This window comes from Eumetopias jubatus, unplaced genomic scaffold, assembly GCF_037043125.1.
Source record: "Eumetopias jubatus isolate StellerSeaLion01/CBP00866 unplaced genomic scaffold, mEumJub1_p1.0 scaffold_13, whole genome shotgun sequence".
Taxonomy (NCBI): Eukaryota; Metazoa; Chordata; class Mammalia; order Carnivora; family Otariidae; genus Eumetopias; species Eumetopias jubatus.
In genome coordinates this window covers 67,147,046-67,170,544 of record NW_028274819.1, presented here as the reverse complement: position 1 = coordinate 67,170,544, position 23,499 = coordinate 67,147,046, and the positions used below count along the sequence as shown (strand labels likewise).

General features: G+C 40.9%; 1 long non-coding RNA gene across 2 annotated transcripts in view; it reads right to left on the bottom strand.

The window, feature by feature from the left end:
- The window catches only part of LOC148162670 (uncharacterized), a 139,581-nt gene that overhangs the window by 84,606 nt on the left and 31,476 nt on the right, over window positions 1-23,499 (bottom strand). For both annotated transcript variants that reach the window (XR_015766639.1, XR_015766638.1), the window contains one exon: window positions 21,847-21,947. This is a non-coding gene — a long non-coding RNA (uncharacterized LOC148162670). The remainder of the gene's footprint in view (window positions 1-21,846; window positions 21,948-23,499) is intronic.

The following is a 23,499-nucleotide window of genomic DNA, read 5'->3' as shown; positions in this document are numbered from 1 at the left end:
TCTTTTGTTTTTTAGAGCACTTTGACACCATGGACGTTCTGTAATCCTAAATACCAAGCCAGTCACTTACAAAAAATGAACAAACAATGTGTGTCACAACCTTACCCCATTTCTAGGCTTCAGCGTCTCTTACCACATCTCTGACTCCCCAGCCTTCAATCCCCAATCTGGCTCTCACTTCATCCAGACATTAGAATGAGTTTCTACTGCACAGAGTACCGGATGATTTTTTAAGTTGAAAGTTTAATGCTTTATTCTTCATAGAAATGAATTAAGTGTGAATGTCAAAATAGCACTAGGGTCAAAATGACCATAACAAAATGCTGTATTCCCAGTACCCAATCCTGACTACCCAGCTTTGTCCTCAGTCCGTCATGCACTGTCAGCTTTAGACACTTCCTTGCATCCCCCACTATTAACTGGCCCTGTCTCTTCTGGAGAACTCTCTTAGTGGTTCTTAATCTAGGCTTGTCATTCACAGTGGGAGCTTTGGAATCAAGCTGCCCCAATTCAAACCCTACCATTACCACTCCCTGGGTGACCTTGGGCAAGCTATTTAACTTCTCTGTGCCTCAGTTTCCTTGTTTGTTAAGTGGCGACAAAAATGATACCTATTTTATAAGGTTGTTGTGAGATCAAATACTTGTATGGCTAATGCTTATAAAGGTCTTAGGACATGGCCTGGCATATTGTAAGCATGTAGTAAATGTAACCTATTAAGACAAATGGAGTTGTCTGTCTTGTCACCCCAAGGGCCAGCAGTCAGGATCTATTTCTTTTTTTTTTTTTAAGATTTTATTTATTCATTTGAGACACAGAGATAGAAAGAGAGAGAGAGCATGAGCCGGGGGGGTGGGGCAGAGGGAGTGGAAGAAGCAGGCTCCCCGCTGAGCCAGGAGCCTGACATGGGGCTCAATCCCAGGATCTTGGAATCATGACCTGAGCCGAAGGCAGACACCCGACCATCTGAGCCACCCAGGTGCCCCTCAGGATGTATTTCTTAAAAATAATTTAAAATGTGGGCGCCTGGGTGGCTCAGTTGGTTAAGCGACTGCCTTCGGCTCAGGTCATGATCCTGGAGTCCCTGGATCTAGTCCCGCATCGGGCTCCCTGCTCAGCAGGGAGTCTGCTTCTCCCTCTGACCCTCCCCCCATCTCATGTGCTTTCTCTCTCATTCTCTCTGTCTCTCAAATAAATAAAATAAAATCTTTAAAAAAATAATTTAAAATGTTAGTGGTTTTCCTGTTGTATTTATTGGCATTGCTGAGTAATTTTTTAAAAATTGCGAATGCACAGTAGTTTGCCTACAATTATATATTGAATAGACTTGTGGGCTTGCCTAGAAACCTTAATAACCACTTATAACACTGTGTGTGTGTGTATATATACATTTATCTATTTACATGCATACACACATATTCTTTTTGCAGATTTTTGGACAACAGCTTTTATGTAATATATCCAGTTTATTTTATAAATTTATTCTTCTTAAATAGATTTTTAATTTCCAAAGGTTGGCTGGTAAAGCACTGTCAAGACTCAACATGGTCTTGAACAGCATGCCAAAGACTTTCTATTTTATTCCCTGTATGATGAGGAGCCGCCCATGTCTTCAGAGGAGGACGGTGTCACAGTCTTACCATGATTAGGGAGCAGTGCAAAGGAGGCTCTGATTAGGAGATCAGGGAGGTCAGTTAAGGGGCTGATTGAGAGCCTCAATTAAGGTGGCAGACAAGAGGAGATACATGTGAGGATAATTTGGGGTAGATTAAGAGGACTCAAGAATGAAGTGGTGAGAGAAATAGAGGAGATAGTTCTAAGGATTTTTATTTTGGGTGAATGGGAGATGATAAAACCATTAAGAAAGGCAGAAGGGATGCACAATTTTCTAGGAGATAGAGATAGGCTGTGAAAAGTCAGAATATAATGCAAGCCTCTTCCTCAACTCAAAAAAAAATAATCTATGTGCACCCAGTAATTTTGACATCTGACTCTAAAGCCAAACAAAAATGGAAGGACAGTGCAAGAAGAAGAAGCGGGGGGGGGGGCGGGGGAGGACAAGGAGGAGAAGAAGAGGGAGAGGTGAGGAAGGAGGAGAAAAAAATGAAGAACATTATAGGGTTGATAATGGTTTTCACTGATGACCTACTTGATAGTAATAATCAAGCACATTAAATGTTATATTTCAGGGAGTGCTGGGCAGATGCTAAGTTTGTAACAACACACTTTCATTTCTGCAGATGTTGGAGACTTCCACTCCCAATAGGACAGCCAGAAACTTGTCTGGAAAGACCCATACAAGGCCACAAGCACCCCAACTACATCGTTTTCAAGATGCTAATGCTTTCTACTTTCATCCAAGACTCCCAAAGCTTGTGTGTTCAGTGGGCAAAGAATGAGAAGGAGAGGCTGCTCTTGTCTGAGACCACATGGGCAGCCAACCATGCAGAAGGGAGTGGTTGAGGCCTCCAGCCCAGAAACAGTGTACTTTACATAAAACCATATTCCCTTCTCATATCCCTCCCAAATACCCAAGCTGGCATAGGGAGTTTTTGACAATGAGAATGAAGCTTTCCTATGTTGTATCTATGAGTTTTGTTACCATATTTTCTAAGTCAGAACTCCAGATGCATGACAAACATAGTTGTACTAATGGCAACTAAAGGACGGGGTATTTAAAGACTCTCTGGAAAATCTAGTGTATGTGGTTGCCATGGTAAAAACACATCATTTAAAAGACTGATTCTATGAATATTTATTTGATACCTACTAGGTGCCGGGCATGGTTCTAGGTGCTGGCAATAGAATGGTGAACAAAATATACAATATGTTATATAGTGGGAATGGGCATGCCACTGGGCAGTGTGTTGGGATTTAGGATCTGGTCTATTAAGTTAAAGATATGATCCAAAAAGAACATGACTGGGTATGTAATTATACTGCAGATCTTTACCTTCTACTTGAATCCCCAAAATTTAAAAGGACCAATTTTAACTCTGCCCGGCTAATCAGTGATAGAGTCTCCAACCACTAGTGGGAAATCATCTCTCCCTTCTCTGACTCCCTTGTACTTCCTTTGGTGGTCTGAAAAGCATTAGATTGTTCTATCATGTGTTATAATTATTTATGTATATGTATTATCAATCTTTGTAGACTCCTTCAAAGCAGGCTGCTTTTGTTTATCTCTCCAGGTCCCTTTCCTGATACTATTCTTTTTTTTTTTTTAAGATTTTATTTATTTATTTGACACAGAGAGAGAGAGCACAAGTAGGCAGAGCAGCAGGCAGAGGGAGAGGGAGAAACAGGCTCTCCCCTGAGCAGGAAGCCCAATGTGGGGCTCAATCCCAGGACCCTGAGATCATGACCTGAGCCGTCGCTTAACCAACTGAGCCACCCAGGCGCCCCTCCTGATACTGTTCTTAATCCCCTCCCTTCTTCTCCTCCATTTGCCACATATCAATGTTCCTTCCATGCAGAACTCTTTGCTAGTCCCTTTATATGCCAAGCTCTTTCAGACCATGCCTTTGCACACAGTTCCTTCTGACGGAATACACTTTCCCTTCTTTGCTTTGGAGACCCATAACTCTTTTTTTTTTATTTAACATATAATGTATTATTTGTTTCAGGGGTACAGGTCTGTGGGAGAACCGTAACTCTTTTTGGAACAATTAGCTCAGTTTACTTCCTCATTTAAGCCCTCCTCGACTTCTCTGGATCATGCCCTCTGGCCCTTGGAGGGCTCTAAGCATATCTCTGTTAGCTCACTTATCATCTTGTTTTGTTTTTCACTGTTTATGGGTCTATAAGTCCTGGGGCAGAGTCCTTATTTTATCTCTCTAGGTCTCTGGGGCCTTGCACCTTTGCCTGAAAGAGGCCTTCAGTGAAAGTTGCTGAATAACTTACTTGCCTTCTGAATGGACAGGGAGACTCTATGACTCTAAGGCTGTCCTATATTCTCTCCCTCCCTGCCTCCCATACTCATTTGTCCTTGCTAGACATTTCCCCCAGTGCTCTCTCCTTGGCTTGAAGGCACTGCAACTTCTATCAGAAAGCAAATGTTATGTAGTGGATAGAGCACTGGATGAAGAAACTAGAGACCTATATTCTGGTTCCAACTGACCTTGCAATTAGTTCTGTGACCTCTGCCAAATCATATCATCTTCCTAGGTCTATGTTTCTTCATTTATAAGGTAGAGGTTGAACTCAAACCAGAATTATATCAATTTTTTTTCCTTCAGTGATAATTTTAGTCAAATGATAGTGGCCTTTCAGAGAACTTTGTTGAAGATTGTGAAGCTCGGATTAAAAAAAAAAGACACTCAGCTGGAAAGACTATAGTGACTGTTTTGGACCACTTAGCACAGAAGTGAGAAGTGGTGCATGTCTGCCTATTATTTGCTGACAGTGAACTGAGTAGGTCTTTGAGCTCCTTTTAGTTCAAACACTCCACATGTCATGATCCATGTAAGATTATATGTAAAGTCAGTTCAATTTTGTTTAGACACTTGCCAAGTGTCTACTGCATGCTATGTACTGAGCAGGGCAAGATAAAAAGAAAAATAAATAATGCATGATCCTTGCCTGTAAGGAACTCTGGGTGATAAGTAGAGTAGGTAGTAAGTATCATCTTCATTAAGCAGATAATGGGAACTAAGACTCACCAAGGAGTGGAAGAACTGGATCTCAGACTAACATGATTTTCAGTGCTTTGCACTTTTCCACTATACCTCACTACCCTTCATTTTAAAAACAAATGGAAAGGAGATACTGCACTAAAAGCTTGGGTGTTTCCCATGCCTGGGGCATCATAGCAGAGGCCCAAGATGAATGGACAATGTTAGAAACTTGGGGAAGAAGGAGAAAAGGGAACAGAAGAGTCCAGAAAACAAATTTCACCTGTTGCATGAGGTCTGGTCTTGGCTGCTGCACAGGAAGCCTTCATTGGGCCAAACTTATGGCAAGCATGCTTCCTCACATCCTGTGTACCTCAATTCTAACATTTTCTGTCCCCTTAACAGTGATGGGGTTGGGAGAGGCAATGACCCTTCTGGGATGAAACAGTGCAGGATAATTGTTCAAATCACATCCCGTTGACAACACATCAGGCCATATAACCTTTGTGCCATGACAGTGTCCACCAATCACCATCTGAGGGCTTGGCCCTGTGCACTTGTGAAGTTTGGAGAACTTTTATATCCATTTGGTTTGAAAATGCCACTATTTTCCAAGTACTAAATTTTTCTAAGTAGTGAGATTTTCTAAGTAATGGCAGCTGGCTGTTTTCTAGGCTGTGTGGATGCATCTTGATGGAGGTGCGGGTTGGTCATAAATCCTGAGTGTGGTCTCTGGACTCCACATGTTCAGATTCTTAATAGTGACCGGGTCCTGAGAAAATCGTTCATGTCACTAGAGTCACATAAGACAGGCAGCCATGGAGAAAAGGAAGTTATTGATTGATAATGAATTTCCACACAGTAGGCAATGCACACAACACTAACATCATATGATCCAGTAAATTCGTGGTACTGGCAGACCTGAGAAACCAGCCAATATTCAGAAAGTCACTAAGGGAGAACCCAAAGTTATAAAAAAGAAGATTCAGTGAACTGAACATGATATTTATTTTTGGCTGCTGTAAGAGTAAAACATAGAATGCTGGAACTAAAAGGGACCAAGGTCACCTTAGCCAACTCTTTCATTTCACAAAAGGGGAAACTAAGGCCCAGAAATGAAAAGTGACTTGCCCAAACCCACATCATTGATTTATTTTTCTTTTTATCCTACAGACATGTACAGAGTGCCAACCCAGAGTAAAGGTTCATTCTAAGCAAAGTAGAGCCTTTCACAAGATCCAAAGTCTAGTTTAGGAGATGGATATGCATAGAGCTAGTTCTCATACAGTATGATTAGTGCTCTAACACAGGCGTTGACAAAGATTTTCTGTTAAGGGCTGGATAGTAAATATTTTAAGCTCTGCAGGCCATATAACCTCTGTTGCAACTGTCACTAGACCCCATTGTTGTAGTACAAAAGCATCCATAAACAAGATGCAAATGATAAAAGTGTCTGCGCTCCACTAAAATTTTATCTACTGCCACTGAAATTAAATATAAGATTCATGTGGCATGAAATATTATTCTTTTTTTTTTATTTTTTCCAACCATTTAAAAATGTAAAAACTGTCTTTAACTCATGAGCCTACAAAAATAGGCAGTAGGCTGGATTTAGCCTAGAGGCAGTAGTTTGCTGACCCTTGTCTTAGATGAACGAAGTTCCAAATGATTTTTCCCTGTCCATGAAAGTATGATCTAATTGGTGATCAGATTCTTTCCCCAAGAATAAAAGGGGGGGGGAAGAGTGTATGCTTGTTAGTGCCATTCTGAAGAGGCAGGGTCACTGAGGTGGGTGCTTCTCACAAAGAATAGTAAAAGACAGGATGAGAGGAGTCCTGAAAACCCCTAGTTCATCCCCATCCCACCTCTATTTCCAATTAAACTCTGAATGCTTCCATAATCCTGAGCCAACTTTATCTACTTTTCACATTACAGACTCTAAGTTTTGTGTAGTTTATTTATTTATTTTTTAAAGATTTTATTTATTCATTTGACACAGAGAGAGACACACAGCAAGAGAGGGAACACAAGCAGGGGGAGTGGGAGAGGGAGAAGCAGGCTTCCCGCGGAGCAGGGAGCCCGATGCGGGGCTCGATCCCAGGACCCCGGGATCACTACCTGAGCTGAAGGCAGATGCTTAACGACTGAGCCACCCAGGCGCCCCTAAGTTTTGTGTAGTTTAAAATGTAGATTCCTCTGCAGAAGAGCTGGCCCTTTCTAAGGTTTCCACAAAACCATGTTTAGAGGGCGTCAAATGGCTACCTGGAACTCAGTCCTTTCAGGAGTCAGGTAGTGTTTTGATAGCATTAGGGGTGCCCTGCGGGTGGCCTTGGGTGAAGACTGACAACATTCCTCTAAGAGAGGTGAGCACACTGGCAGCATCTTACCAATCTTTGAATGCCTAGCCCTTCAGAACAGAGTTTGGCATTTCAGAACCACTAGGCTTTGTCATGGGCAGTTTCCCTGATGAAAAGGTATGCTCTTTCTCCTTATGGGAGAATTCTCTGGGCCTCAGTTTCCTCCTCTGTAAAAAAAAAAAAAAAAAAAAAAGAATCATAATAATCTCACCTACATCACACAGGTTTTTATGCGATCCCATGCGTGGTAACACTCTGTAAACTGACTAACACTACATGAGCCACCACTTGCTTCCATCGACACTATCTCCATAGTCAGTAAGGCCACTTGATCTTTCTGGGCCTCATTTTCCTTATCTCAAAAGCCAGAAGGGTGAATTCAATGCTTCTGAGTTTCCTTCCAATTCTACCACTCTGGTCCTGTGCCTTGTTAGGAAAGGAGCTTTTCACTGTATAGTGAGCAGTTTTACATTTATGATTGAAGGTGAAGGGCAGGAACAAAGAGGTCAAATATGGAAAAACAACAACAACAAAAAAAGAGAAGACTAGAAGGGAACCTTGGCTCTATACAGGGAGTAACACCAACTGCCCTCCTCGTTTGGTGTCCAGGATAAAATGTCTGCCTCCTTAAAAAGCAAAAAGGTCATGTTCTTTGGCATAGTCTAGATTTGCTTTACATGTGGAATGCTGAGTTTGAGAACCCCATCAATCTTTCTTTTCTCTCCTTATCAGAGTCAATCAATAGTTGGAAATGTTAACGAGATGGTCCATCCAGCAATTTTTAACAAGGGGCTCACTGCCCAGATAATTTAATGTGGAATATACACATTGCTCACATTGCTACGTCGTGCTTTTTTTTTTTTTTTTTTACCTCTGCTGGGAGTGATGGCTTCCGCAAAGCAGACTATGTCCTATAACACCAGGGTCCTGCACAGATTTTTCCCTTCTTCCTCTCATTTTCCACTTTCATAAAGAAGGAATATGTAAGTCCTTTGACCAGTTAGATGAAAGGCTGTCGTCTTTCCCTCTGAGGAAAGTGACCTTGTTTTAAGGAGCCAGTGTGGGATGGGAGTGGGCATAGGGCTGGGCTGGCAAATGAGGGGCAGGTGAGGCAAGTGGGGAGATTAGAAAAACCTGTTTCTCTCCTTCCTCCACACTCCCGGCTTGAGGTGTTTAAGGAGGGGCAATGAGGATCCAAACCCAGGACCTATCCTGTGGCTCTAAAAGTTGTTTTCTACAAAGGAGAATGGATCTTGGTAGGGCTTTCTGGTGTACTAGACAACTTTGGTATCCAAGAAATGATTCTAGGCCTCTAATAACAGGCAAATTGGAAGCCCTATGAATTCTCTTGTGACATATGTATTATAGGCCCACAGAGATAAAATAATTTACAAAAGCATGTACTGTAGATGATAGTTTCCCACAACTACGGGAGCCTGAGGAACACTTTTCAAGACATCTGGCTATTCAGCACATATTATCAAAAACCAGGAATGTCCCAACTAAATATCTTTTGTTAACCTTAATTATCTCTGAAATGAACAACTTATGGTCCTCTGGCTATAACCCAAGTTTCCCCTCCCTGTGCATTTAGTCAAACTATTCCCTCCCTCCACTTTAACGACCCTTCCCTATCAAACATTCTTCTTACCACTGAGCACGACTGGTCCAAATCCTACATGGTTCAAGTCCCATTTCAAGCACTGACTTCTTTATGAAGACTTCTCTTGTTCATTGGCTCTTGTTATGGTTACTTTTTTATGAGTTTATGTTTTGTCCCTCCCCCCATGAGGCTATCCATTCCTTAAGGCCTCCAACTAATCTTCATATTCCCTCATGTTCAAAACAATGCCTGCTTCAGGTCCTTCAACAAACTAGTCCTTCAAAGAAAAAAATCTGTTGATCATTTGTTTAACCAGAACACAGTATCGAATAACCTCATCTATAAATGGAATGTTTGCACTATTTAGAAGTCTGAACCACAAAAAAGCTGTTAACAAAGATTTCAATTCAAAGTAAATAACAAACTTCTAGAAGATTTCCTGAGTTCAACACATTCCAACTAAGTTTTGCACCTTCTGCGTATTTATCCAAGCAGCTGAATAAGTTTTGAATAATAAGCCTGAGGCATGGCAAGGTCTTCAGTCATCAAGAAAGATTCAATTATATTCAGAGTGTGTGGTTTCCAAAGGAGGAGCACGGACAAATATTTTGAAAAGGCTTTCAACAAGATTGATTGAAATAAAATGTTTTCCTAAATAAATACTACTTACACGGAACATGCAAGCCCCATCCCCATCCTGGTTCATGAACTCTTTGCTTTAATTCCTTATCTCCCCAGATCATTAAGAAGGAGGGAGATGTGAAATGTGAGATGGACTGTACTAGGGACTGAATGTATCTTCCTCAAATTCATGTTGAAATCTTAATCCCCAGTGTGAAGGTATTAGGAAGTGGGGCATGATTTGGGGAATGATTAGGTAATGACAGCACAGTCCTCATGAATGGGATTACTGCCCTTATAAGGAAAGGCCAAGAACTAGCTAGCCCCTTTTCCGCCATTGCAAACCAGGAAGTGGGTTCTCACCAGACACCAGATCTGCCAGAGCCTTGATTTTGGACTTCTCAGCCTCCAAAAATGTGAGAAGTAAATTTCTGTTAGCAGCCTGAATGGACTAAGAATGTCTGTACCTGCTATGACCATGATGCTTTATAGACACAATTTCAATCTGATCAGCAATCTGATAAGGCAAGTATTATATACACTTGTCTTACAGATGACAAAATGAGACTGAAAATGGTAGTTAAGTAGCTGCTCCAAGGTCACAGACCTAAAAGTAGACCTACATCCAAACCCAGGTCCCATTGGTTTCAAAGTTTATGCTTTTGCACTGCACAATGCTGCCTTATGCAGTGTTTTCACAGCAATCCAAATAGATGAGAAAAATTAGCTGAAATAAAAAAAAATTTTTTAATGGAAATACAGTGTGGTATCATGAAGCAAAACACTGGACCAGGTGATACAGAACAAGTAGATCCTACTCTGCCATGAACCACCTAATCGTATGACCTCAGCCAAGATACTCCATCTCAAAATCATAAAATCAGACTGTAAATTCCAAAAAAAATGCATATTGAAAATCACTTACCCCTTCTCAATCTTCTCCCTCTGCAGAAGAGGAATTTGAGGCTCAGATGAAGCCATTTGCCTACAGTCACACAAAGGCACAATTTAGGTCTATCAAACCCATCTAGGGCTCCTTCCACTGGGTTGTGTCTCTCCTCCCTAGGTCTTGGTCTCCTTGTTTACAAAGCAAACCTGCCAGACTGTATTCTCTTAGTTTGGGCTGTTAGAGACGAATACCATAGACTGACTGGGTGGCTCCAACAACAAACATTTATTTCTCATAGTCCTGGAGGCTAGAAGTTCAAGATCAAGGCCCCAGCAGATCTGGTGTCTGGTGAGGGAACCCTTCCTGTTTGCATATGACTGTTTTCTCCTTGTATCCTCACACAGCTGAGAGAGAGAGAGAGAGAGAGAGAGAGAGTCCCTCTTGTTTTTTTTTTCTCCTTGTTTTTAATTTTTTAAATTTGAGTATAGTTGGGGTGCCTGGGTGGCTCAGTTGGTTAAGCGACTGCCTTCGGCTCAGGTCATGATCCTGGAGTCCCGGGATCGAGTCCCGCATCGGGCTCCCTGCTCGGCAGGGAGTCTGCTTCTCCCTCTGACCCTCCCCCCTCTCATGCTCTCTCTCTCTCAAATAAATAAATAAAATCTTTAAAAAAAAATAAATTTGAGTATAGTTAACACATAATGTTACATTAGCTTCAGGTATACAACATAGTGATTGAACAAGTTTACACTTTATGCTATATTCACTGCAAACATAGCTACACGGTACAGTGCAGTTACAATATCATTGACTACATTCCCTCTGTTGTACCTTTTATTGCCATGACTTGTTCATTCCATAACTGGAAGCCTGTATCTCCCACTCCTTTTTATCCATTTTGTTTACTCCCCCCAGCCCTCTCCCCTCTGGCAACCATCAGTTTGTTCTTGTGTTTCTTCTTATAAGGGTACTAATCTCATTCATAAGGGCTCAGTGCTCAAGACTTAATTACGTCCCAATTACTGCCCCACCTCCTAATACCATCACATTGAAGGTTAAGGATTTCAACATATGAATTTTACAGGGACACAAACATTTAGTCCATTAACATGTGTGGTCCACTTAGACTGTGCTATACAAATGTAGAGGATTTTATTATGATTTCTTAGTGTGTAATGTAATGTGAGAGGTCTCAGAGATACTATGAGAGAAAGACCATACAGCCTCTGGCCTGTGGTGGGGGGGGCGGGGGGGAGTAGGTAGAGAAAGAGAGAGAGAGAAGGGGAGGGAAAATGGGTCCTAGAGAGAATCTTGTCCTTAGGGCTGCCTCAGATCCCAATAATATACCTGAGTGAGTTTCTTTTCTTTATAACAAAACCAAAAAAACTAACTAGAAAATAGAGAAAAATCTTTATCTAAATTAACTTTTTCCAGAGCATCAAATGATACTCTGGCGTAGTGTATATAGGTAGAAACACCCAAATGCTAGCATTTTGGAAAAAAAGTTACATAATTCACCAAAAAAAGAGCATTTCCTCCTGGACCTCTCCTCAGAATCTTCAATCTCACTCCTCCACCAAAATAACTATTATTAATGTAAAAAGGCGAAAGGAGCCAGCATGTGAACTTTGGCTCAGTGAAGCGATGGTGGAACAGCCTTCCTTCCTTCTGACTGCATTTGGCTCCCGTGTGCTTCCTACAGGTACATTTTTTGGCCTGGATCATCAGCGCAGTGTTTTGCTTAGCAACTGATGGGCTTTCATTGAAATACCTCTCTGCTTAGAGGGAGAAGACTTGCCTATGTCACCTTAGAAGTTAATATATTATGCTACAGTGGAGTGCAGCTAGAAAGTTATGAACAATATTTCTCCGAAATGCTTTCACTGGTACCCTATCCCTGTGAGATGCTATGTGACAAAAGGTCCCGGGGTCAAATAAGTTTGGGAAATGCCGCCTTCTGTATTGCCTCGTAAGGAGTCATTAATGCACATGAACATGTTAAAAGTCTTCTCTGCTGCTCCTCCTCTGTACCAGATTTCCCAATTCAAAGTGCCTTTGGGGGTTGGCTTTGGGCCTTAACTCCTCTCTACACTCTCCCTAGATGATCTCGTCCAGATCCATGACTTTAAATACCACCTCAATGCCAATGATTTCCCAGTTTATATCACAGACCTTTCTCCTAAGCTCCAGACTCCTAGATATAATATCTGTCTACTTGATAGCACCTCTTACATATATAATAGGTATCTTGAACAGAACGTGGATAAAAGAGTCTCTTGATTTCCTTCACTCCTGTAAGTCTTGCTTCCTTAGTCTTTCCTTGCTCAGTTAATAATTCTACCATGTAATTAACTGCTTAAGCTCAAGCCCAAGAGCTACAAGTCTTGTAGCTGTCTTCTCTCTGGTCCCTATTTCCCACATCACTGTCTTCTCTCTGGTCCCTATTTCCCACATTAACCCATCAGGAAGCCCTGTTGTCTTTACTCCTGAAAAACATGCTGGCACCATCCACCTCTCTCCACCTGTTCTGACAACCCCCCATCATCATCTCTCAGGTGAGCTACTGTAAGAGACTCCTAACTGGTCTCCACCTGTAATTGTGGCCTTTAAATTCCATTCTCTACACAACAGCCAAGGAAATTTCTTTTTTTCAAATTGTAGTATTAGATTGTGCTAAGGCTTAAAGCACTTCATATTGCTTTCCACTGCACCAACGGTCAAATCTTCCTTCTTACCATGTCCTCTAAGATCATCTCCTGACATGCACTTTCCTGTTTGGTCAGTTTCTCAGCTCCAGCACAGAGGCTCTCTTTCTTCTTCCAACATGCCAAGCTTTGTCTTGCCAGGTCTGTGGACTCATTGTTCCCTCTGCCGCCTGTGTTTCCCCAATTTCAGTTCTTCCCTATAACATCACCCCTTACTGTCTTCCCAGTCCCTACCGTTATTTGAGATTTTGTTTGTTTGGTCATTCACCTTTTTTGGGGAACCACCTAGAAAGTGAATTCTATGAAGACAGGGCAGGGGTCTTATCTCTTCTGCTCATTCTTCATCAGGATTTGTTCAGTGCCTGGAGCAGTGCCTGGCACATAATAGGCGCTCAGCAAGTATTTGCCAACTTTATGAAATGATTTGAGAGATTCTGTATTGGAGAAAACTGTGAAACTTAGTTTAACCCTACGTTCTTCAAATTTATTTGAGCTCAGAACCCTATCTGCCATTGTAAAGAATATTCACTATCCCAGGGACCATTTCCTGGAATGCAGTTTGTTCTATGCTGACTTAATATCAGTACTGAGAAGAGTTAATGTTGGAGACCCAGTGGCTCTTCAACATCAGAACTTGAAAACCTCTTGTAAGCAGGCATTCTGGCAGCTCTTTGGGAGTCCAGGGTATTTTTATTAGGAGAATGATAGTTTTAAAAGTTATTGGGTATTTTTCCTTGGGATATGGATTCAAAAAACTAAGCTAGCAGCTCAAGATTATAGGGGTCAGGGATAGATAAGTGTTGGAGGTGGGAGAGAAGGAGTCCAGACAGTATACAGCAAAATTAAGGGATGTGGTTGACTAAGGGTAAATGAAATTGAGGCCCAGTAAAACTTTCCTACTTTTAATGGAGTTTTTAGAAACAGAAACCTGCAGTTGGAAACTTGGCTATTTTTATATCATGTATGTTTTCTGTAATTATTTGTTTTCTGTTTTCCCTCATGTTTAGTAAAGCTGTTCTTGAAAATACCAGCCTGTCATAGTTACGCCAAGGAAAAACATTTTTGTCCACATTGAAAAATTTAAAGGGGAACCACACAGCTTTAGATGAGATGTGACCAGGTGATGTAGTGACATAGAGAATTTGGAAAACAGAAACCCAAAGTGAAGATGAAAGTCAACCACAGAGTCAGGGGGAGTTGTCCTTCCCTTCCAACCTACAAACACTCTTGATTTCAAGAGTTTGATTTGGTTCAGCTCTGTTTAAACTTTGGAGGGTTTTGTGCTGAGTCCTAATTAGACAAGGCTAATTCTTTACAAAGTCACACGCATGAAATATTAAGCTATAGAAGGAATTATCTAGTTGCACAAAAAGCCTTAGATGGAATTAGATGAAGAGAACTTGAGAGGTGCTCTATGATTTGACATGTATGCAAAGAGTATGTAAGAAGTTCTGGGCATAAAGCAGAGTGCTCTGAGTTTGGGCCTCAGTATTTCTTTCTTTTTTTTTTTAAACATTTTATTTACTTATTTGAGAGAGAGAATGAGAAAGAGAGAGCACAAGAGTGGGGAGCGGGAAAGGGAGAAGCAGACTCCCCGCCGAGCAGGAAGCCCAATGCGGGACTCGATCCCAGGACTCCAGGATCATGACCTGAACCGAAAGCAGTCGCTTAACCAGCTGAGCCACCCAGGTGCCCCTGGGCCTCAGTATTTCTTAATCCATGATTGTACTAAGATTGACAGCTGGATTTTGTCTTTGGGGCAGGCTCTTGGAGAGACCAATGGGGGAGCAGTTTTGGTTGTAAGAATGAGTGAAACTTAGGGGAATAACCCAGATATAAAGGCCTAAGATTGGAGGATTTGGGTATAGTATTTAGTAAGATAAAGGGCTGGCCCTGTAGCAGATAGATTGCAGTCCTGAAGGAATACTTAATGTTATTTGTGGTTGTTCTTTATTAGGTAGGATGTCGTCTTAGGGAGCATATTAGTCAGGGTTCTCCAGAGAAACAGAACCAATAGTGTACCTGTGTGTGGGGGGTGGGAGGCAGGGAGATGCACATTCTATAGAGCCAGTGTCCCAGTTGAGTCTTATGCTGGAAGCTGCTGTAGAACTAGGAAGAGCTGATGTCCCAGTTTGCAGGTTGTCAGGTAGGAGAATTCTTTCTTATTCAGGGAAGGGTTAGCCTTGCATTCAAGTCAGGCCTTTAACTGATTGGGTAAGGCCCACTCACATTATGGAGGGCAATACACTTTACTTAGCATACTGATTTAAATGTTTGTCTCATCCAAAAACACCCTCACAGAAATACTCAGAATAATGTTTAACCAAATATCCGAGTATCCTGTGGCCCAGTCAACCTGACACATAAAATTAACCATCACAGGGAGAGAGGCATGTACACCATCAGATTTCCATCCAGAATGGTGAGCTGGTCTTGGAAATATGGTAGCAGTTTGGACAGAAGGATAGAGAGAATCAGACTCTATACCAGGCATAGCTGATAGATTCTCTGACAATGACACTTGAGATTTAGCTTAAGCTTTTTTTGTTTTGTTTTGTTTTTTGTTTTTTTCTGTGTTGTATTTCCTATGTGTTATCTTTAAGCATTAGTGTTATGGGTTGAGTTGTGTCCTAAAACAGATGTGTTGGAGTCCTAACATTTGGTACCTCAGAATGTCACCTAATTTGGAGACAGGATCATTATAGAGATAAGCAAGTTAAAATGAGATTGTTAGGCTGGTCCCAAATCTAACATGATTGGTGTCCTTATAAAGGGGGCAATTTGGACCCAGAGACATGCATAAAGGGAAGACAATGTTAAGAGACACAGGAAGAACACAGCCATCGACAAGTCAAGGAGAAAGGCCTAGAACAGATCCTTCCCTCACAGCTCTCAGAAGGAACAACTCTGCCAACATCTTGATTTCAGATTTCTAGCTTCCAGACTGAGACAACAAACTTTTGCTGTTTAAGCCACTCAATTTGTGGTCCTTTGCTATGGCAGGCAGCCCCAGGAAATCAACAGGCTTAGTAAAATCTACTACACATAATATCTTATGTTAACAACGCCTGGAAGGATGAAGACAGGAGCTGATGCACATACAGAGATTAAAGCTCCAGGGGTTCGGGGCAGGTGGGGAGGTGGGAGGGGAGGTGATGAGGGGAGGAGAGGTGATGAGATGGCGCAGACAGTTAGGGAAGAAGTCTGGAGTGGTGAGCTGTGAGCACAGTCTCCAATGAGGTGTTGAGGATAATAGTACTTTGCATACAAAATAATACTATAAATAAGGGTAGATATCATTTAACTGTTGACAATATCATCACCAGAAAAATTTACTGGGTCCCTACTGAAAAAACTATTAATATGACTAGTTCATAGTGATCATTCCTGTGTTTGATCAGCTGAGAAGCATTTAATGGAGTTTATATTAACTTTAAAATGTTAAAAATTAAAAGGTTTGATTTAACATTGATGATGTTGAAAAGCAAAGGGCATATATTAACTTTGACAATGTTAAAAATTAAAGAAATTAAAGGGATAGTCTTTGGTGACATCTACATCAACCATGGAGGCACAAACATCTTGAGAGAGGACATATGGGAGCAGCAGTGACTACAGCATCACGCGCTGCAAATACGCCTCCTTGTCCGAATGCTACCACACAAGCATTTGGCAGTTTCCCAAGGTACCCCTTCCACTGAAATGTTGCCCTGGTATAGATACAGTGCATCCTAAGGCCATATGAGTGGAAAAAGGAAGAATAAATGGAAGGAAGGAAGGAAGGAAGGAAGGAAGGAAGGAAGGGAGGTGGGGAGGGAGGGAGGAAGGAAGGGAGGAAGGGAAGAAGGGAGGAGGGAGCAATGAGGGGAGAGATACAGGATCTTTTCCTACTCCACAGCCAAGTTCCGATCCATTTGAAACAACCAGATTTGGTTTCAGATAACACTATCTTTGGGATATCTAACAAATGTGATTAAATTATTAATGTGGGATAAAAATGTTATTTAATAATAATCTGCAAAAATTAATGCTTCTTTAGTGTACTCATTTCATGGTTTACTTCTAAAATCTTTGAAGCATCTAATTTCAGAAAATAGAATGAAGATTCCTTGGAGGTCTAGAAACTAGGTAGAAGGGGAAGAAATCCAACGACAGTATCTTGACTTTTTTTTTTTTAAAGATTTTATTTATTTATTTGACAGAGAGAGACACAGCGAGAGAGGGAACACAAGCAGGGGAGTGGGAGAGGGAGAAGCAGGCTTCCTGCCAAGCAGGGAGCCCGATGCGGGGCTCGATCCCAGGACCCTGGGATCATGATCTGAGCCCAAGGCAGACGCTTAACGACTGAGCCACCCAGGCGCCCCTATCTTGACATCTTTAATACAGAGTAATACTAATATGATAACAACAGCTATTCCTTTATTCTAAGGATTTCCATTTTAAAGTCTTGCTGTTACTAATTTTCCCTGCCTAGCTCCTTTTTAATTATAGTTTTTAGGGCTATGTGCATGAGTTGAATTCTACTAAATACCAAATGATTTCCCACATAGCTTAGTTTGGAATCTGTCTCTTTTAATAGACAGAAATTACTTCCCCCCAGAAGAATGATACAGTAACAATGTCCAGACAGTCAAAATGAATGTCATTGTCCTTCTTCCTTATTGATGAATAACTACTGATGCTTCTAGTCTCATGTATAGCTAGGAAAGAAATTGATAATGCATAACTGGGAATAGCTTTCTTTCCTGGGGCATGGAGTTGAAGGGTGGGGATGTGGACCGAGTGTCCTTTTACCTTAAGGATCTGTTAGCATATCTGCAAGAAAAGTAGTTGATGTGTTTTCTAAAGAAATGTTTGAAAGATTTTTCCTGGCCTGGGATGGCCGGTATATAGGATATACTGTCTTTATGTCTCTAAATATTTTGCAAAAGAGTCTGATATCCACTCTACTTTGTGAAGTCATTTTTGTAAAGGACGTCCCAAATGAAATGAATGGCTGGGAAAATGACTTTGGGAAGGTCTAAACCAGTTCTGATGTAATGCTTCTTCTAGGAAAATCCCAGGACTTTTGGGGATGCTTGTTTCTGGTTCCATTTCAAAATATGACAGCCTTGGGTAGACTTAATCCAGGTGGACATGATTATGCAGCCCTGTTCCACATCATTAGTGAGAGTAAATGCCTCTGCCAGAATTCTGCCAACACTGTTTCTAGCCAGACATCCATTAGTAAACATTGCAGTCTTAAAATATTGGTTGGCTTCTGTGGTTTGTCTGCATAATGGAAACTAGGTCCAGATTTTTTAAAGTATCAACATGAATAATCTTAGAAATGCTGTTCTCCAAGAGATATAGTTTGAAATTTGAGGCATCCAGAGTAGAATTTTGGTAAAAATCTGTTTAATTTCTTATTTTTTTAAAATTTAAAATATTCTTAATTTAAAATAGAAAAATATTTCTGGTTTTGTGATAATGCCAGTTAAGGAGGTAATTCCTTAGCTCTAACTTTGCCTTGCTCAGTATGGCTACTTTACGTTCTATATAGACATCAGCATACTTTGAAACATCTTTCTTCATCGTGAGTAGTTGATATTCCAAAGTAGGCATTTCTAACAAACTGAGAGGATTTAGTTGAAATGCACATTACAAATAATTGTCATATTTTACACCTTCTTAAAAATGACAATCCTTTTAGTTAGCATACACTTCACTGTTTTAAAAACTCGCCACCCTCTGTTCTCTCTTTTGATCCTTGATGGCCCTATGAGGTGGAAAGGGAAGTCCATATCTGCCTTTTACAAGTGAGAAAACAAGCTCAAAGAAATAAAGAACTTAGCCAAGATCCTAAGAACATTAGGCTGCTTTCAAGGTCAGCCTGAAGGTCAGTGATAGTATTTTCTTAGTATTCCTTGTTGAAGAAGGGAAAAACTGCCAGTTAGGTGGGAGGGTTCTAAACTCTGTAACTTGCACATAAGTCCTTTGATCTCATCTAGCTCTAGTCCCCCATGTTTGCTAGAACTCAGTTGTGATAGTTTCCTTTATTACATGTTTACAATAAAAGGAGTTTAACCTTAAAAGATTTACCACCTGCAAGTAGTAAGAAGTCATAGTCCTCTCAGAAAGCCAATGTGCTAAGAAGTTTTTGAGGCTATTTCATAAACCTTGACATGGTTACAAAGATGAACTACATTGCCTTCTCAAATGAAGGACAACAAATACATAGGGATGATAAATTGTAGAGATCACCTTGGAATCAATAACATCCTTGGTGGGCATTTGTAAATAAGATATTGGACTTGCTGAGTCTCCTTCCCCGGAAAAACCCTGTGAAAGTCCACATGTTCTTTTTTACAGTCATCACAACACCCCCACTGAGAGCTGCCCAGACAGGAATGATCATCCCCTATTACTTACGGAAAAGCCAAAGGTTCAGAGATCAGTGGACTGATCAAGGTCCCAGAGTGAGTCATTAGGAGAGACTAACCTCAGGGCTTATTTCTTCTTGATGATTTAAATGACTTGCTTGAGTTAATCAGAGGAAAATGTTTGGAGAATGAGGGCATTTACAGCATAAAATATGCAGGTAATGAGGATTCAGCGTTATTCTTCATTCTGCTTCTAACTAGTTATGAGATTTGGACAAGTTACTTAAGGGTATACTGTTTTTATGTCTCTAAATATTTTATCAGTATATCCTTAAGTAACTTATCTGTAAGATACTTACAGACGGGGCCTCAGTATCATTCCTGGAGAAATGAAGCAGTTGAACTAGATCAGGAGTTTTCAAACTTCATTCTTTTTAAAGGAAACTCTTAATGACATAGACATTCATTCAAAGTACATTGTAATGTTATAAAATTAATTGATAAAAACTGGGATGCATACAATACTACCTCCTGCTTGATTTTCCCCACCTCCTACAGGATTCCTTGGATACAGTCTAAAAATCATGGTATTGTGTAATCTGAAAGTTACTTTCTGTTCTAAAAATCAATGTTTTTATGATTGGAAGCAAGTAGCTTTCTAATCTGCTACCTGCTCCCATCCCCTACGGCATCTTGTGGTATAAAAGAGCTCCAGACTGGAAGTCTGGAGGAGCTGGGTGTGGATCCGTGCTCCACCCACCAATTATCTATGTCACTTTAATCAAGTAGCTTCACCTCTCTAAGTTTCTGTCTCCTCATCCATAAAATAGAAATAGTAGGGGCGCCTGAGTGGCGAAGTTGGTTAAGCGTCCGACTCTTTGTTTCCATGCAGGTTGTGATCTCAGGGTCGTGAGACTGAGCCCACATCAGGCTCTGCGCTCAGCACAGAGTCTGCTTAAGATTTTCTCTCCCTCTCTGTCTGCCCCACCCCATCTCTCTCAAATAAATAATCTTGAAAAACAAAATAGAAATAGTAACGCTTCCCAAGTAAGAGTGCTTTGTAAACTGTAAAAGATTGCATAAATGTAAAATGTCGTTAGTATTATCTTCTGTGCACAACACCCTTCCATGGGGAGATGGTTTTATCTTCAGAATGATGCAGAGAGTCAACATGGGTTGAGCTATTCTTTGGCAAGCATGCCTACGAGTAGGGGTGGTATCTATCATACTTCAGCTTCATCTTCTTGGAGAGCTGAAAGCCAAGTCAGTAGAGAGAGTGTGGGCTATCGACACAGCAAATAATTAAACCAAGGAGGCACCATCGTGCCTCCTTTAAAGGGAAGAATTGTTCCCATAATCTGACCTTGATAACAGTGACCTGGCTATATTCCCCCTCTGCACAAAGTTATGACCCATTAATACTTGCTGTCATTCAATGAGTGCTTACTACATCTAGACACTGAATTTTACATGAGTTATCTCAATCTTGTAAGAATCCTCTGCAATGATGTTATCCCTATTTTATTGTGAGAGATAACCAATAAAATGGGGTATTATTCCTATTTTGTAATTTAGAAAGGCTAAGTAATTTGCTCAGGTTCATATCATGGGCAAGTGGCAGAACCTGAACTCTGAATTCAAAACTTGGAACCACTTGCCTCTCTATCGCCCAGTTGGAAGAAATTATTTTTCTCACTCAGCATGAGGGCCCAAAGTCTCTATTCCTCTTTACCTTTGCAGTGCCTTAGTCAGCTCCATCTCTTCATTTTTATTATTATTATTTTTATTCCTCCATTCAAAAGTGCTCTGTTCATCTTCATAAAACTCAAAGGTGGAAAGCACCTATTAGTCATTGATGTCCCCGCCCCCCCCATCTCCTGCTTGTCCTCTCTAGCATGTCTTCTGCTCATGAGTTAGGGAATGGAGCCACATCCCTTACCCTGGGGAGTTAGTCCCATAACTAATTCATCTCTGTCGGGAAGATTTTTCTCTTAAGCACATCCTCTTCAATTTTGCATTCTACCCCATTTTTTTCTCTCTGTGGGCTGCACACTTCAGCTCTTCAGATCACACTTGCCTAAGCCTGCCCAGGTTCTCAGCGGTGATTTTGCTGAGCTGCCTCTTCCCCTCACACTATGGCCAGAGTATTTTTCTTATTAGTACCTGGAAGATGCTTTCCCCAGTGGACAGAAGCAGAGGTGAGCTACAGGGGTTGCTGGGAAAGAAAGGGAGGAGGAAGAGGAGTGAGCACAAGCCTTGAAACCTGCTTAGTCAGCAAACCTTGGACCCAGCTCAGCTTGGACATTTAGGTGGCCCCTCTGCGGGCAGCAGAGGCATTTACTGTCCAGCTAGGCATGATTCCATGAGGATGCTGTGCCAGGCTCTAAACTTGTGACAGGAGTCACAGAAATAAATGGAGTGCATCATCAGAAGAAGACTGTGTGGGGCAGTGGATAATATGTCAGCTTTGGGATTTGAAAAATCTAGTTTAAGTTATTGCTCTTGTTTTTACATAGCCATGGGGAAACAGTACCTACCTACGCTGTTTCTGTAAAGATTCTAGACAATGACTGGGCATACAGTAGGCATTCAATCAATGAGAACTCTTATTTTTCAAAGCCCTGATTCTAAATAACTTGTTATAACAACGTCCTCATAACTTTGTATCCTATTTGGCGTGTCTAGGCAGCTATCCTTACCTCTTATTCTTCCATTCTTACTGTGCTGCAAATCAGTTTAGAGTAGGCTCATATTCTGGTTTCACCTCCAGCATCAGCAACTCCACAAGGTTCACCATTGCCTAGAAAGCAGAACTCAGATATTAGCTATCAGATCCAAATCAACATTAAATTTGCTTTTCAATTTTCACTTTGATGTGAAACTTTCACTGACATGCTGAAATAGATATAGATATCAATCTCTTTGCCATCTTTGTTACAAGCTTTGCATGTATGTTGAAATTTCTCATTTGTGTCAAGGAACCATTCCATGTGCACGGGTATTGGCAGTAGTATCTTAATATGCAAACGGAACCCAATTTGGACAAAATATTTCACTAAACACTCTTTTCAAATGAATGCACAAGACCATTCTCAGCCAAAGGAAACAACCTCTTTTGGGCAACTGAAATCTACTCATTTAACAAATATTTATTGAGAGTCTACAATGTACAAAAAGGCCTTGTAGGCACTGGGATACACTGGCTGACATGGCAGACATGCCTCATTGAAACAAATCTCCTCTCTCATGGAGCTTACATTGCAGTGGGAAACACAATAAACAAGAAAACACATAAATGAAGAAAATTAATTTGAGATAATGATGATTGCAATGAAGAAAGCAAAACAAAGTGATATACGGTGATTTGAGAAGCTTTTTTGTTTATTTATACATTTATTTTTACTTTAATTTACAAATCAAACTAATAGATGCACATAGATTAAAAAAAAAATCAGAACTCTCCCCCAAGTCTAATGAATAGGGAAAGGAAAGGTGGGAAGGCTTTTCTGAGGCGCTAATAACTGAGCTGAGACCTAAATTAGGAAGAGACATATATAAGAAGGCCTGGGGAAAAGCATATCAGCAAAAGGAAAGAGCAATCCAAGGGCATTGAGTGCAAAGAAGCATGGTGTACAGGTCCATCGGACAGAGGAAATGACAATGTAGTTAGGGTGAATTGAACAAAGGGTTGAGAGGTAGGAGGTGAGATTGTAGATGTAAGCAGAGACCAGACCATATAGGCTCTTGCAGGGTGTGGCAAGACTATTGGCTATGTTCCAGTTACAGTGGGAGGCCATGGACAGGGTTGGATTAAGCCAGGAAGAGATTTATGTTTTTAAAAAGCTGATTCTGTCTTCTGGCTAGAAGGTGGCATATAGAAGAACAACAGTGAAAATAGGAGGCTTTTACAGTAGTCCAGATGCGTGATGATGGTGGCTTGGAGCAAGATAATAATCTTAATGATGGTGAAATTGAGGATTTCTTTCAGAATAATTTGTTCAGAATTTCCAGAATTTGTTCATAAATTGGATTTGCGGAGTGAGGTAAAGCAGAATAAGTCCTAGGTTTGGACTTGAACTTTTGGGTGTATGGTGGTGAGACAGGAAAGATTGCAGGTAGAACATTTTTGGGGCAATTGGTTTTGATTTCGGGAAGTTAAGATGATAGACCTATGAAACAGTCACGTGGAAATGTCTAAAAGGACGACTTGCTTGTCCTCTCTCACAATGCACAATCAAATTGTTGGTTAGGCTAGAGGTATGCACAAAGAAAGCCAGACACCCATGCCAGTCCCAGATGCCTCAGTCATCAATTTGCAATTTTTTCTAAGAGTTAATTCAGGGGCTCAAGGG